We start from the raw sequence: 17267 nt of genomic DNA on the forward strand, positions 1-17267 counted from the left end.
GCAACAAAGCCTACTTGTGGTAATCGTGGTACATAGCATTTGCATAGAGCATTACAAGTTGATTCTCTATTAAAAAAATAACTGAACCAATGTTTCGATGGGATTATCAACTTTTTCTGATTGAAGATGTGCCTCACTCAGTGTGAGAATTATTTAGCTTGAACTCAGTAATGTGGCTCATCATAGCCAACAGCAAACTCTTTCACATAGCAATACAATCGGGTGTTGTTAGATTCAATGTCCAGATAAAGATAGAGGTGACTGCCCGGAGGTCTCACGTTCACACTAGTATTCGGTACCATAAACCTTTGAGAGTTGCTACTGCACGGTGAATGGTTCTTACATAAATTGAATATAAAAGAGTAAGTCGTCCTTTTTTTCTAAATTGAATATCCCAACATACGTGTTGGTACACCAGCAGGAAAAGCTAATACCAGAAGCAACCCCAAACCCGTGATGCATAGATGCAGGTGCTTGAAACTTCAGAGAATGGGAGGATGACGTGATCATTTTGGTCCCCAAAGACCCATTGTTAGTGCATCTGTTCTTGCCAGCCTGATTCCAAGTGGGTGGGCTGAAGACACTCCCAGCATTAGTTATAAATAAACTCCGGACAAAAACAGTGAAACAGGACTGCTTCCTTCCCACATACTTGCTCCCTTTCCTGCCAATGCCTCTACACCCCCGCCCAAGTCTCTGACGCTCTAGGAAGGCATTCTGCTTTCAGGGCTGCACAAAGCGACACCAGACGCAAGCTGGATCTTCCCCCCCTCATCATAATCCAACTGCTTCATCATCTCACTCGTCATCCAATGTACCCTTCACCTCAGGACTCTACTAGTTAATCTAATTGATTTCAACAAAACATTCATGGTTTATTTGGGTTTAATTTGTTATCATTGCCAGTTACCATGTTAGCATTCAGTGAGGGACTTACTGGCTGGACCCAGTGAATGAACAGTGTGACAATTTCACAGGCTGCAGGATAACCAGAGGAAAAACAACTTGGGAAGCAGGGGGGACTCTGGTCTCCACTGAAGTCACAGTGAATTTGTGGCTGCCGGTCTGCATGGGTTTACAAAGAACCCAGAACTGGTATGTCTTGCTGTAAGAGCTACACCTATTGAGATGGAATCCTCCAGCTGACAGTACTGTATTGGTCAGCTCTGGTCTCCGATTTGAAATTCAGCAGAGAACAACACATAAGCCCATAGGGTTTTTTTAACCTCTTGATGGGAATTATTGAGTTGTAGACTTTTTTTTTTTATTACTGGGAAAAGGCCAGGTGAAAGTGACTGAAATGTAAATTATAAGTAAAAATGGTACTACAGAAAAGGGTTTATTTTAGATTTCGTAACAATCCAATGTGCAGTTATGAATTTTCAAGTGAAAGCAGAAGATCCCTATTACCTGCTGCTCCTGGAGGGTGGACCAAGCATAGATGATTGCTTTATTATCACCCTCCTGGGAATTCGCCAGGTGTTCCAGACAATGCAACACAAAAGCGCCCGTCTGGATTGCTGCCACGGACTTAATAGGAAACAGCAAGTGGATAGACTAACAAGAAATGACTTCAACATTTTGCAGGACAGTAAAGCTTTAGCTTTCCATTACTTGCTGGGGTTTTTTTAATTATTATTATTACCTTTGTAAGCCTATCGGGTATTTTAAAACTTTTTTTTTAAATATCCAAAACATAAAAAGTACTTTTCCCTGGTCTGATCATCTCACACGGATGAGATCTCTGTTAGGCATTTACATTTCTGCTACACTGAAATACATTCTCTATTAGAAGTCAGTGCACTTTTTCTGTAAAGGGCAGATAAGTGTTTTAGTTTTTCTGGGCGATATGGTCTTTGTCACAATTACTCAGCTCTGTCACGGCACTGTTAAAATGGCATAGAGGGCACATAAATGAATGAGGATGCATGTGTTGCAATAACATTTACAAAACAGGCAATGAGCTGGATTCGGCCCATAAGCAAGAAATCTAGCGACCACTCTTCTATATGATGTTTGTATTTTTTCCACTATCGCCCAATCGCTCTATACATAGGTGGTACTCTGTGTTTCCTGTAGACTGGATGACTAAATGGCTTAAAGCAAATTATTTAATGTTGATGATAAATGTAAAGACAGTTCTGCAAAGTCTCATTAGAAAAAAAAAAAAAAAGCTTCCTAACCACTTTGTCTCGTCTCATAAAGCTCATGTCAAAATGTGCTTCCCAAGATAATCCCTTAAAAATAACTTTGCATTTTTAGGAGGAACACAAAGAACAGTGCAAGCTTTCACTCAAGAACTACTTAAAATTTATACCACAAGATCCTTAGGAATTAAGGCCTTATTTAAGTCTTTTGCTGCGCTGTTTTTCACAGAATATTAAATGACAGCCGTACAAAAAAAGGATACTTCAAATATTGGGGGGAAATCATGGTTTTAAACATAATTAATTACAAATAATGAAACCTGGCTTAGCAATTAACGTAAAATCCTTTCAAATGAAATTATAATTTAGGGTCTTTTTTACCTGTAGACTAAAATTTTTTTGATTCACGTTAGATGACAATTTCACTTAATTACATGGCCAACGAACTACACTCGTAAAATTTATCCCATACCTACCATGTTATGACATTGCAATCCTAATGATAGAAAGACTATGTAAGTCTTTGGTACCCCACAGAATATATAAGACAGTTAAGAAAATAAGATGTTCTTGAGGTTCAAGGAAGACATGACACCTCATTAAACTGGTCGGATCAGGAAAAGATTCCCGGAGTCCCATCTTTTTTGTAAGGCGCATCGACCCATAACATCATAATCTGGACTTGAACGATTTTTCACATTTAATTTCTTGTTTCTACCATGTTTCATAAATGTCTTGTGCATTTATAACTAACTCCTCGTGTGGTTTCCAGTTAGGAATACCAGTCTTAAACTTGGCCATCCTGGCGACCTTTCAAAGCCTACTTCAGATACCTTAACATGAATTCTTATTAATTTTTACTTCTTCCATGCCTATCAAAATTTCTTTCTCTCTCACTCAGAGCTGTAAAGCACTTTTGATTCCTAAAAAAATACTTCCCACATGGTGAGGCTTTTCCTCGTATTGGTATATCAAGTCTGAAGGGTCTGAGATTGTACTTACTTATAAGCTAACAAGGTAACCTGCCACAGTTTCAGAGCTGGCAGAAGACACAAGATGCCTGTGTCAGAAACAACTTTACTATTCACAGCAATAGGAGTCAGAGTGATAATACTGCAAGCCCCAGTTTCCTCAGGCAAAGTCAAGAGGACCAGGTGATGCTTGCACACACAAGAGGCTCATCACAGGAAAGGAACCCTAAGTTCAGGGGCCTGAATCTTTTCTAATGGGTCATAAGCATGCCTGACCTTCGCCTCAAGGAAGGTATCATAATTGTACTAGACATGAAACACATCTTCCCTCTGCTCCAGGGCAGTCACTAGGCCTATCTTCCCCAAGGTCCCCTCCACAAATAGAGTTGAAATCACAGTCCAGAACAAAGCAGTCAGTGTTTCTACTCACAGACTCGCTACGATGTGAGAACCGTGGAGAATCTGGAGAATTGTCTCCCAATAAGTGACCTTCCCTCCTTTTCACTTCAGAGCAGTCTTATTTTGTGCTCCCCCTGAGAAAGATCCTGAGATGAGGATTCAAGCAGACACGGTTTGGAGACAGATGTCAGAAAACATCAGTAGGGGAGTGAGAGTGAGAAAAGGAATAAAAGGAAGCCAATGAAGGGCAAGTCATCACTCTGGGTACGGTTGCAGGTAACTAGAGGCTCATCCTTCTGGGAACTCAGGGAGACCATATAGAAGAAGTAAGAACTCTGAATTAGCCCCCTTAAGGAGAGGGTGCTGACGTATTTATACACCAACTGTCCTTGGTTACTGTTTGAGAATTGTTCCTGGGAGGTGACAATATATCTAGTGGCTCTGCCTACTGTTTTCAGAAACAGAGTAAGTTCAGGTACAAAAGAAGAAAGAAAAAGAAAATCCTCCAAAGAAAATAGGTGCATTGCATGTTAACACAAAAATGGTAAGGCCCGTAGGGATGTGGACAAGACATGGCCAGTAACTGTTACAAGGACAGAATTTTATTTTTTTCTTTAACAATTAGCAAAACTTAGTTTATTGTTGGCACTTAATCTTTTGTTATTGAATGGAAAAGAAAACTTGACATAGGTCTTGAAAAAAGAGTATCGATAGGCCTAAGTGGAGGAAAAAATACAGGTTTGATCTGTGAAAAAATTTACTTTAACAAGTAAATGTCTCATCTAATGTTGTACCAAATCAGACATAACTAAAATATTTAATTCTGCTAATTTATTTCTGGGCCATAGTAAAAAAAAAAATGGCTCTGTAACTCATGAGATCGTAAGTTAAATGCGATAAACTCTAGTGCAAACTGACTCTTCTTTCAAAATTTATTCATCTTCATTGTATAAGTGAAGACAAGAGCTCAATGAAGCATGTTTTAGATAAGACTTAATTCATTTCCAAACATCTAAATTCTGTCAATTAGACAGTTTGAAATAAAATTTTCTTAAAGAAACTCAACTTCTGAATACAATTATGTATTCTAAGTGAAAGAATTGTATTCTAAATGTGTGCTTGTATCATCTCACACCCGTCAGAAGGGCCATCATCAATGTATCTGCAAACAATAAATGCTGGAGAGGGTGTGGAGAGAAGGGAGCCCTCCTGCACTGTTGGTGGGAATGTAAATTGGTACAGCCACTATGGAGAACAGCATGGAGGTTCCTTTAAAAAAAACTAAAAATAGAGCTACCGTATGATCCAGCAATCCCACTCTTGGGCATGTATCTGGAGAAAACCACAGTTCGAAAAGCTACATGCACCCCAATGTTCACTGCAGTGCTGTTTACGATAGCCAAGACATGGAAGCAACCTAAATATCCATCGAGAGATGAATGGCTAAAGAAGATGTGGTACATATATATATATGATGGAATATTACACAGCCATTAAAAAGAATGGAATCATGCCATTTGCAGCAACATTCAGGACCTGGAGACTATACCATACTAAGTCAAGTCAGACAGAGAAAGACAAATATGGTATCTCTAATATGCAGAATCTAAACAAAATGGATACAAATGAACTTCGTTACAAAACAGAAGCAGACTCACAGACTTACAGAATGAATTTATAGTTACCAGAGGGGAAGGGTGGAGAGGAGGGAAAGATTGGGAGTTTGGGATTGACATGTACACACTGCTATATTTAAAATAAAATGCCTAAAAAAGTTTTTTAAAAAAGTTATTCTTACTACTCATCTTCAAAAGAAATAAATAAAAATAAATAAATGTGTGCCTTCGCATAGACTAGACTGAGGCTCCCAGGGAGATTGAAACTCTCTCTGTTCATGACGATACAAAACTAAGGATGCCCTTAGTCTTCCTGGCAGACAAGAGTCTGTTTCTGGGCAGGTTTTGTCAAATGCATGCAGAGCTTTACGTACTAAAGAGTTCCTTACAGTTTAGACACTGATCAACTGTTGGCTCCATAAGGGTTCCCTTTGATTTTTTCTTCGAGATGCTGCAGAAACTTTCTCGAATCCTGGCTGTTGCCAGTGAGTCTTTCTTCTGCCTGCCTTTGTCAAAAACAACAGTAAGATGAAACCTTCAGCTGGGGTGGCACATCTTCACCCAAATTCACTTCCTATTATTCACAAACTATTTCAACTTGCTTCTTGGCCAAGTAGCCTCACCCAAGACAACAGAAAAACTCTCTGAAGCAGTCCAGTTATGCTTAAATATCCCAGTATCTGATGGTTAGAAAGAATACCAGGGCCATCTGATGTTATTATCCCAAGCCTTTATCCTCTCTAGAGAGCGCCTGGCCTCAGCTTCTTCAGTTTCTGCTCTCCTGTCCCATAACGTAGTGATATGGGAGGTGATAAACCTTCTTATTGTGAGCCAAAGGGTATCTATCTTTCTTCAGCTTTTTCCATTAGCCAAGTTTAACCTCATGCAACAAAAAATAAATACCATTAAGAACCATTATATACTGGAAGACCAAGTCTTTCCTCTCTTCCCACGTTAGTTCCTTAAATCATGTGTCACATGGCATTTATCCTAAAGTTCCTCCAGACCCATCGCCAACCTTTTCAGACTCCGCTCAGCATTCTCTACTTTTTCAGTTATCTCTTAAAAATACTCAGTTTTTTTATTCTTATACGGTAAGACGATTTACCTCAAATATTTTTTAAGACACAAGAAATTCAACTTACATACTTTACACATATAATTACTAGTTACAAATTTAGATTTCATTAACAGGAAAAATCCGTGTCTAATTATTTTAACTATTTCAGACACCAGGGTTAAGGGCATGTTTATAGATATATCGACTAAACTTAAATAGTTATTGTTATTCCCCTTTGTACATAAACAATACAATTACCAATAAACGAAATCAGTATTTCTGCCCAGTATTAAGCACTAATGAGAGTGAATCTATTATCTCTATAAATGTTTTAACTTTAAAATTCATAATCAAACACCAAAACTAGTTTAAAGATGAAAGGGACACAAGAGAATAGGCTATAAAATTATCCTAAGTATTCATTTTCAGGGAAGGATAAACAGCAGCGTATGGTGAGAGGTATTTTTATGGGCTTCCTTCCATAGGTAAAAAAACAAAAACATTTAGAACTTCAGACCACAACACACTAGCTGTGGAGTCTAGTATCTTTAGCTGATGAACACCGAAGCAGACACCAAATTCTAAAATGCTTAATATATTCAAGGAATTATCCAAAAAAGGCAACATCTTCCTAAAAACTCACATAATCTCTACGCTTTTTTATACACAATGACTGCATCAATAAAAAAAAAATCTAAGTACTCGCCAGCAGAACATGACTGGACACGGTGTGCACCTTCTACGCCACCAGCTTAATAGGAAATGTCTCACCCTGCTTTCCAATTCCTTTAGATCCGAACCCGCAAACGGCGGAAGACCAACCTCAACCTTGCACACTAGGGATGGCAGAGCAAGGTGTGGCAACTCTGGGTCCTTGAATAACTTCAAGTGGCAGAAACACCTCCGCCTGCCGTCTCTTCAGGCCACCACTTCTAGACGGTTACCTTACTTAAGCCGTCAAGTATTTTTCTACGCTATAGCAGCCTATACTTGACCCTTCCTAATTGACCAAGTATCTGGAGCCCTGAACTTCCATCACTTCGTTTTCCTTTGGTGGGGGTTGTTCAGTTTGCTTTTTTATTAATGTCGTGGTAAGAGGTGGAGCTTTTAACATCCAATCTCATTGTCTTTGTTTCAACACATTTTCTAGGTTCTGCTGTCTCTGTATTCCTGGAAATGCAGAAATGCAAGAGCATTTTTAGAAGACCGACTCTTACTCTTTACGTTTCACAAAGGAACATACCACACCTGATGTATGTTCTTTGAGTATAAATTTATGGCACATTTTTCAAGGCATTCACTGTGAATTCAGCTACATTGCTATTTTGAACTGTTTTATGATGTCCATTTTTCTCAGGCTGACGTTTCAGTAGGTCCTAATACACACATTCACTGGGCAAGTCTAAACACTAAAGAAATACAGGGTTATCAATCAAGCAGCAAACAGTTACTGACTGAGAGCCTACTAGGGTTCTCTGCTGGGTGAGTGATGGAGAGGCAAAACATGGTCCCGATATAAAGGAGCCTGTGATCTTGTTGGGAAGACAGAATACACACAATGTGAACCAAATCACTAGCAAGCACATGATAAATGCCACTAAGTTCCAACGAAGGGTCGAAGGGGAATATTTTAAGGTAAAATTGATGCAAAAAACTTAAAGCTACCTAAATACGCTGTCAGCACTCTTGGCACATTTCAGCATTTTTCTTCACTCAGTTTGGGACAACTCAGCATTGCTACCAGACTTGTCTAAGGTCTTCTTTTTTTTTTTTTTTTTTTTTTTACTTGGGGCATAGTTGTTTTACAGTGTTGTGTTAGTTTCTACTGTACAGCGAAGTGGAGTTCCCTGGGCTATACAGCAGGTTCTCATTAGTTATCTATTTTATACATATTAGTATACATATGTCAATCCCAATCCCCAATCCATCCCACCCCCGCCTTGGTATCCACACGTTTGTTCTCTACATCTGTGTCTCTATTTCTGCCTTGCAAACCGGTTCATCTGTACCATTTTTCTAGATTCCACATGTATGTGCTAATATACGATACTTGTTTTTCTCTTTCTGACTTACTTCACTCTGTATGAGTCTCTAGGTCCATCCACGTCTCTACAAATGATCCAATTTCATTCCTTTTATGGCTATGTAATATTCCATTTGTATATATGTACCACATAAGGTCTTTTTTCATCCCAGGAATTACAAACACATCTTCCAGAATTAATTTCTCTATATGGGACTTGAGTTTGCCCATGAGAAGCATGTGTACGAGGTTTGGAAAGCATGGCTCTGGGGCCATTTTCTCTAGAGGGAGTTGCAGCCAGATGTGCAGACAGAAATGAGGCAGCCCAGTGGGCTCCTGGAGGGCTCTTGAGAATCACATGCCATCCTGTTGCAGACTGACACAGTTGGTGGTAGCTTCCCAGAGATGCTTCAGAAATGCCACCATTTCTCAGGAAGCACTTGAGAACCACCTGCTGGGGAGTTTCTGGCTGAGGTCTCTACAAGGACCTTCCTGAACTTCAACGTCATCTTCCCTGACCTTTACTCTTCCAGTTCTTGCTACCTTTGTGTAAGCCTCTATTCCTTCATGAAACCCTTTATCCTCGGAGTATATACGGTGGCTTGTATTTTCCTGTCTGAACCCTGACGGCCATAGGTGGGAATCCTTATAAAGTGAGAAGATGACAGGAGGGAGGTGCTTGTACTCCCAGACACTCTTTCTTCACCAAAACAAAACCAGACCAAACCATACACAGTGGAAAATGCATGGGGGCAGTGGCAACGATAAATTCTAAATCTGGTAACTCATTCACTTAAACTGAGTGAAATCGGAAAGTGGACCGAAAGTCAGACAGGAGGCTGGACATAAACCCTGGCTCAGCAGAGTCAAGAGGAAATGCCGAGAGGAAGGCAAACCAGGGTGGAGTTCACCTGGGATGGAGACACAAGACCTAGGAAGAAGAAAACAAGGCAGGAGGAGACAGGGAAGTCAGCACAGCTAAGGAAATCAGATGATTTTTCAGAAATCAGAGTGAAAATAATTTCAATTTCAAATACAAATGACATTGATAGGATTTGACAAATGTTCTATTTGAGGAATTGGAGTTTCTTTTCTCCACACTCCCCATCTCCACACTCATGGCTCCTACACAGCTCATGAATGCCATGGATGTCAATATAAGGCCCCTTCTTCCTTTCTTATATCTATATGTATTTTTTTAATAGCAAAACCTAAGTTGTACAGGCATCCACTTTAAGTATTGCAGTGAGCTGAACTTTAGAGAGCTTCAGGGAAGGTGAGAGTAGCCGACTATAGTCACAGCACCTGATGCAGGACAACAAAGCAGCTACAGCACGTCTGAACAGTCATGGCTCCCAGCCAAGTACCAGTCTGCTAAAATACCCACGGTGCATACATCTTCAGGAAACTTAAGATCTGTTTTTAATAGTATCAAAATTATTTTTAATTGAAAAGGCAACCTTTGGAACAGGAGAAGATTGTGTACATCACATATCTGATATGGAGTTAATATCCAGAATATGTAAGGAATTCCTACAGCTCAACAGAAAAATCAAACAATCTGTTTTTAAAATGGTCAAATGACCTAAATAGACATTTCTCCATAGATAACATACCAATAACCAACAAGGATATGAAAAGATGTTCAATGTTGATAGAGAAATTAAATGCAAATTAAAACCACAGTGAAATATCACCTCACACCCATTAAAATCGCTACAATCAAAAAAAAAAAGAAAAGAAAAAGAAAAACCCCAGAAAATAAATGATAGCAAGGATGTGAAGCAACTGGAAATTTTATGTACTGTTGATGGAATTATAAAATAGTGCAACCACCAGAGAAAAGAGTGTGGAGCTTCCTTAAAAATTTGTAAAGCTACCGTATGATCCGGTAATGCCACTTCTAGGTAATTTAAAAGAACTGAAAGCAGGGTCTCAAAGAAGTATTTGCACACCCATGTTCACAGCAGCACTATTCACAACAGGCAAGAGGTAGGATCAACTCAAATGTCCAAATGAATAAATAGACAAAGTGTGATATTATGCATATAACAGAAGAAAATTCAGCCTAAAACAAGAAAAAAAGGGGCTTCCCTGGTGGTGCAGTGGTTGAGAGTCCGCCTGACGATGCAGGGGACACAGATTCGTGCCCCGGTCCGGGAAGATCCCACATGCCGCGGAGCGGCTGGTCCCGTGAGCCATGGCCGCTGAGTCTGCGCGTCCGGAGCCTGTGCTCCGCAACGGGAGAGGCCAGGGGACCACAAAAAAAAAAAAAAAAAAAAGAAAGAAAGAAATCCAGTCAAATGCTACCAATTGGATGAACCTTGAGGACGTTATGCTATATGGAATAAGCCACTCACAAAAGGACAAATACTATATGATCCCATTTATGTGGTGTATCTAGAATAGTGAAATTTATAGAAACACAAACTAGAATAGTGGTTGCCAGGGACTGGGTGGGAGTGGAAAAGGTGAGTGGTTCTTTAACGGGTAAATAGTAAGTTTTTACAAAATGAAAACGTCCTGAAGATCTGTTTCACAATAATGTGAATATACGTAGCACTACTGAACTGTATAATGAAAAATGAGTAAGATGGTAAATTTTGTGCGTTTTTCACTAAAATTTTTTAAGTAGCTTAAAAATTAGCTTTAAAAACATTCCAAGAAATATTTTTCACAGAAAATGTGCATCGTTCCCACCAGAGTAGGAACATGTGTCTCTTCAGTTAGTCACATTTGCTGATGCCTTTTATTTCCCCGTGAAGGCTTCCTCACTGGAATGTATTTACTAAACACAAGAATTTCCAGGCACACATGTAGGGCACATAGTACTTCCACTGTGCCCCTCTGTTAGTAGTTTAGTACATTTGTGAAACTTCGGTTTCACAGAGTCTCTAACTAGCTTAAAACCCCATTTGTTTACCTTTTACATATCGCACCAAAACACCAGAGACCATTAGCTCAAATGCTTACCAAATTTGTTGAGATTCTAGATTATGCTTGGTGCTCAGTACATTATTACATTCAGGACCTCACAATCCACTAAGTGAACAGATAATTATAACACCATAAATGCAAAGCAAATGAACACATGCGAGGTGAGAAGTTCAAAGATAAAAGTACATAGGCAACATGAATAGGAGATGATTAATTGTCAGAGCACACAGTGAAAGCTTTGGAGAGGACTTAGTGAAAGCTGAGAGAATTTACCAAGCAGATGGGCAAGAGAGAAGAGAGAAAGGGATTCTAACAGAAAGAGCAGCATCAATAAATAAACGATAGGTATGGTGTTCAAGGAACTACAGGTCTTCCAGTATTTCTGGAACTTGCAGTGCAAGAGGTAGAAAGAATAAAAGATAAATTTACAGCAAAAGGCAGGAACCAGGTAACGGAGGGCCTTGCAACTCATACTAAGAAACTGGGACTCGCCATTTGCAGCAACATAGATGCTACTACCGATTATCATACTAGGTGAAGTAAGTCAGAAAGAGAAAGACAAATACCATGTGATATCACTTATATGCGGACTCTAAAATATGACACAAATGAACCTATCTGTGAAACAAAAACAGAATCAGGAACATAGAGACCAGACTGGTGGTTGCCAAGGGGGAGGGGGTTGGGGGAGGGATGCAGTGGGAGGTTGGGATTAGCAGATGAAAACTAGTATATATAGAATGTATAAACAGCAAGGTCCTACTGTATAGCCCAGGGAATTATATTCAATATCCTGTGATAACCCATAATGGAAAAGAATATAAAAAATAATGTATATATATATGTAACTGAGTCACTTTGCTATACAGCAGTAATTAATGCATTGTAATTCAACTACACTTCAATAAATAAATTTTAAAAAATATAATAAATGACATATCTTGAAAAAAGGAGAAATTTGGACTCGTTTTAAGGGAAATCCTTTGAGGGTTCAGTGGCATACAGAATATAAGATCAGATTTTTACTTTAGAAAAATCACACAAGCAATGCTGTCAATTATAGTTTTGGGACAGTAGGACTATGAAACACAAGGGCATCAATTAGAAAACTCTTGAAACATCTGGACTGATACTAAAACACCAATTTAAGGCAAATGGGCATGTAGCACAGGCAGGAAATTCTGAGAAATATTTACAAAGTTTGCAGACTGTGATGTGTAGTTCGGTATGCTGGATAAGGAGAAATCTAGGATGCATCACTGGTTCTCAACTTTTTAACCTTCTACACACAAGAGTAAGCTAAGAGAGAAGTAACTTTGGAGAATAAGGAAGAAGAAAAAATTGGGGGTTGAGGAATAATCAAATAATATACTGAGTTGGAGCATCCTGGATCTAGATTCTTGTGGGGCATGGAGACAAAGACCGGCACATAGCAGTTGAATATACAGCTCTAGACCTCAAGGGCGAGAAAGGGACTGCGGTAGAGGTTAAAGAGTCATCACCTAAGTCATAATAATGGATGACATTCATAGGGAATAGAGGTAGCACAAGATCAAGTACAGAGAAATATGCATCCCTGGATTTAAAATAATAATAATAAATGAGTCAAGGAAGAGAAGCCCCTGGCAAAACAGACTATAGTAATGTATGAATAACATAATGCAAAGTTCCCAATATTATAAAAATTTCTTAATAAATGAAAGTACAATTAATTTTGCAGCACTAATCTGAATCTCTTCTCATAATTTACCTCCTCACTCAGTATATGCATAGATATAGTAGAGATATAAAGTGCTACGTAACCTTGACACCATGGTATCTTCACATCATCATTTCACGTCACTCTGGTGATCTTCAGCATAATCCAACCTGACCCCCATGTATATATCTACTTCCATCTGAACAGAACTTTCTGAAACTTAGTTATCATCCACTCGTTCAACGCATTTTTTCCAGTCTTCCAATATCACCACAATTATGCTCTCTCCACAGTCCTCATCATCTATTGACTAGCTACCTTGAAAACTATTTAAAGCTGATGCATCCTTGGATGGCAGTGGTTTAAAACCATGTGTGTTGCATTTTTTTTTTACAGGAATTTTCCATCTCTTGACTGAAAGCAACGATTGATGTTGTATTGGAAATTACCAACATGCTACGTTAGCCTCCAAGTATGCTAACTGGCAAGCTATTCCACAAGTCACAAAACAGAAGGGCTCACCCATCACACTAAGATGCTTAAATCATACACAGTGAAAACAGGAGGAAAAGTATGGGCCAAGTTACCACACTCAGTAGAGAATGCAAGCCGGGTAGCAGAACCACACCACTGAACTCCTGGGTCATGTAATGTTCCTGCAGGCAAATGATCTGCTCTTTCTATCACATCTGCCTTCTCTGCTGATGATGTGGTTATGAAGACCAGAGTTGGGATTTGAGTAAGAGGGCTTATTAGCAGATGGAAAGTCCTGGAACCAACACACCCTTGCTCTTTTGGAAAGTATAGTGACCATTATGCCAGGTCACAGCTGTAGCTTGAAGAGGAGCTTTTGATAAGTTTCTTGTGCAGAAGACAGGTGGAGCCAGGAGAGAGTCTTAATGCTTCTCTTAATGCTTAGTGGGTGGTCAATTTAAGATTTCATGAAGGCTGAGGGCTTCGCATGCATCATGTACATCTGTTTATCTTGAATATTAGCTACCTCTGGGTCCTTCCACCTCCGGTCTGCATTCAGCATATAGATTTATTTTGTCCTATCTAACATGCCTTATACGTAATTAACTTCCTTATAAACAGAATTCATAATGAGTTAAGTTTTCATTTCACATACTACTTACATATTCAGTATATAGACCTGCCATAGCTTATGAGGTTCAACTATGTTTACAATTGATTCATCATCCATGTTTAACATAAATAATGAAGGTTTTGTTTTTTAGTAGTTTTCACACCACATATTTTCTCTTTCCTATAAATGCACGACTGTAGATTCTTAATTAAGGAAGCAAAAATACATTACAACTTAATACTGGCAAAATATTCAGGCATGTGACATGTCATGGGAACAGATTCATTTTAAAAAGGAAAACTTTAGATTTCCATGAAATCACATGTCATAGACAACCACTTACTGTAAATTTTTAATACCCCACATACTCTGATAGAGTGCCTCTCAAAGATATAGCTTGAATCCATGATGCTGAGAACCCCCAAGGTTGCTAGTCGTTTACTCAACGGTAACTTCTGAATAATACTGTCAGAGAGTTACTCCAAATTTCTGAAGAACATGAAGAATGAACAGAAATGGAGAATGATGTTTTTCTTTACTAAAATGATTTTTCAACTAACCTTTTCCATTGCTATGAGAATAAGTATCTTAACTCAGAAAAGTTGAAGTAATTAAGATGTTTCTAGAAGTTCTTATTCAAAATAATCACCCACTGCAGTTGTGTGTAAAAGTCTACTTTGTGCCGTTATTTTGCTTTGTGAATAACCATTATTTCTTTATAAGATAGAAACACATCCCTCGAAAGTCTTAAAATTCTAATAGTTTATTAATTTGTTTACTATAAGAGCCCCAAAGTGAAAGAGTCAAGTACTTTGAGTCAAAGGATGTCACTTCATTAGAGAAAGAAATGTAGTAAAGTATAAACAGTCCATGTGCTCACATTGATACCATTTACTGTAAAAGGTTTTGGCCTAATTAATAAAAATTTCAAGATAACAAATTTAAAAACAGTATCATAGCATATCCAAAATATATTTATCTAGTAGGATTAGCTAATAGTTATTTTTTACTATGACTTTGTTGATTCCAAATAAAGTAGGACTTTTCTGCCTGTGTTTTTCAACAACTATTTCATCAAATTGAAAATAAACTGAAGATCCTGCAGTTAAAACTACTAGAAGGAAGCATAGAAAAAAAAGCTTTTTGACACTGGTCTTGGCAATGACATTTTTGTTTTGGGATATGACACCAAAAGCACAGGCAACAAAAGCAAAAAATAGACAAGTGGGAATACATCAAACTAAAAAGTTTCTTCACAGCAAAGGAAACTATCAACAAAAAGGAATGGGAGAAAATATTTACAAACCATGTATGTGATGCAGAATTAATATCCAAGATATATAAGGCACTCATACAATACCAAAAATAACACAATTTTTAAAAATGGGTAAAGGACTTGAAAAGATATTTCTCAAAATACAAAATGATCAACAGGTATATGAAAAAACACTCAATATTATTAATCAGGGAAATGCAAATCAAAACCAAAATGACATATCCCCTCACACTTAAGATGGCTATTATCAAAGAGACCAAAGGTAGCAAGTATTAGAAAGGATGTGGAAAAAAGGGAGGACTTGTGCACTGTTGGTGGGAATGAAAATTGGTACAGCTACTACAGAAAGCATGGTGGAGGTTTCTCAAAAAATTAAAAATAGAATTACTTTATGATCCAACTTCCCATTTCTGGGTTTATATCCAAAGGGAATGCAATCAGTATTTCAAAGAGATTTGCACTCCCATGTTCACTGCAGTATCATTCACAATAGCCAAGATATGGAAGTGACTTAAGTTTCCATAAACAGATAAATGAGTAAAAAATATGTGGTGTACCTGAACACACACACACAGTGGAATATTGTTTAGTCATGAAAACGAAAGAAATCCTGATATTTGCAACAATGTACATAAGCTTAGAGGACATTACGCTCAATGAAATAAGCCAGAGACAGAAAGACAAATACTGCGTCATCTCACATGTGGCATTTACAATAGTCAAAGTCATCGAAGCAGAGTGGAATGGTGTTTTCCAGGCTGGGGGTTGAGCGCAGCCCTGTTGGTTAAACAGCAGAAAGTTTCAGTCATGCTCGATGGATACTGGACGTACAGCATTGTGCCTATAGTTAATACTTCACTGTATGCTTGAAATTTACAGAGGGCAGATCTGAAGTGTCCTCACCACAAAATAAAAAGAAAATGGTAACTGTGTAGTGATGGATATGTTAATCAGCTTGGCTGTGGTGATCGTTTCACTATGTATACATTTATCAAAACATCAAATTGTATACCTTACATATATACAATTTTTGTCAATTATAGCTGAATTAAGCTATTTTTTAGAAAAGAAAAATATATCTGAGATGCATGAAGTGGAAGAAGCAATTTCTGGCCAATATCTAAAATGTCATCCTTTTTCCATTAAAATAAAAAACCAAGTGTCCTATTGTATGTGTTTATCAATACCCATAGAACTGTACCTTAGAAAAAGCAAGATTTACTGTACAGAGACAAAAAAGTGAATTGAAAACATTATGTGACCTCCTAAAGGTAAATTCTACAAACTTAAAAAAATAATAATCTATCAAAGCTGTGTCAAATATGGTAATACAAAAAAAAAAAAAGAGCATTTGGTTTAAGTAATTTTGTCCCTGCCATAAATAAACATATTGATAATGGTTCGCTGGAGGGTCAGAGATGATTTACAGTATTAAGAAATCTGGAAGAGTGCTCAAGGAGAAAGCCCAGGGGCAGCCCAGTGAGGCCAATGAGGCATGACAACTGTAGATTGTGGACAGGTCATCATAAAATCAAAATGACAAGGGGAGACGAGCAATAAATGCAAACTGATAGTCATACTGCCCCAAAGCCGTGTGGACATCAAGTACTGATAGGGCAAAGGTGAAAGTTCACGGGTCATCCCCATCATTAACCTTACCGGTCAATCTTTAACCCCAGTCCCAAGAAAGTCTAGAAACCAAGATTTAGGCAGGAAAAGGAAAGTACAGTGAGCAATCCTCCCAAGGTCACATACAACATATCAGACGGCAGTAAAGCCATATAAACCCTTCTTCTACGACCTAGAATCAACTGTCAGTACTGTATACTCTTAATAAACACTGTCGGAGGTGGGTGTGTGGTGAGGTGAACTTCATCTTAAAGTCACCACGTTACCTAGAAAGTGTGAAACAAAGCATGAAAGTATAATACAGTTTTCCAGTTCACATTTCAAAATTTCTGTTTCAAAGTGGTAAGGTGTCATTTCATCCTATAACGTGAAAGTGTTGAAGACGGAAAAAATACCACACACACAGCTATTTAAAGAACTTAT

This window comes from Neophocaena asiaeorientalis, unplaced genomic scaffold (genome assembly GCF_003031525.2).
Source record: "Neophocaena asiaeorientalis asiaeorientalis breed wild unplaced genomic scaffold, Neophocaena_asiaeorientalis_V1.1 scaffold124, whole genome shotgun sequence".
Taxonomy (NCBI): Eukaryota; Metazoa; Chordata; class Mammalia; order Artiodactyla; family Phocoenidae; genus Neophocaena; species Neophocaena asiaeorientalis.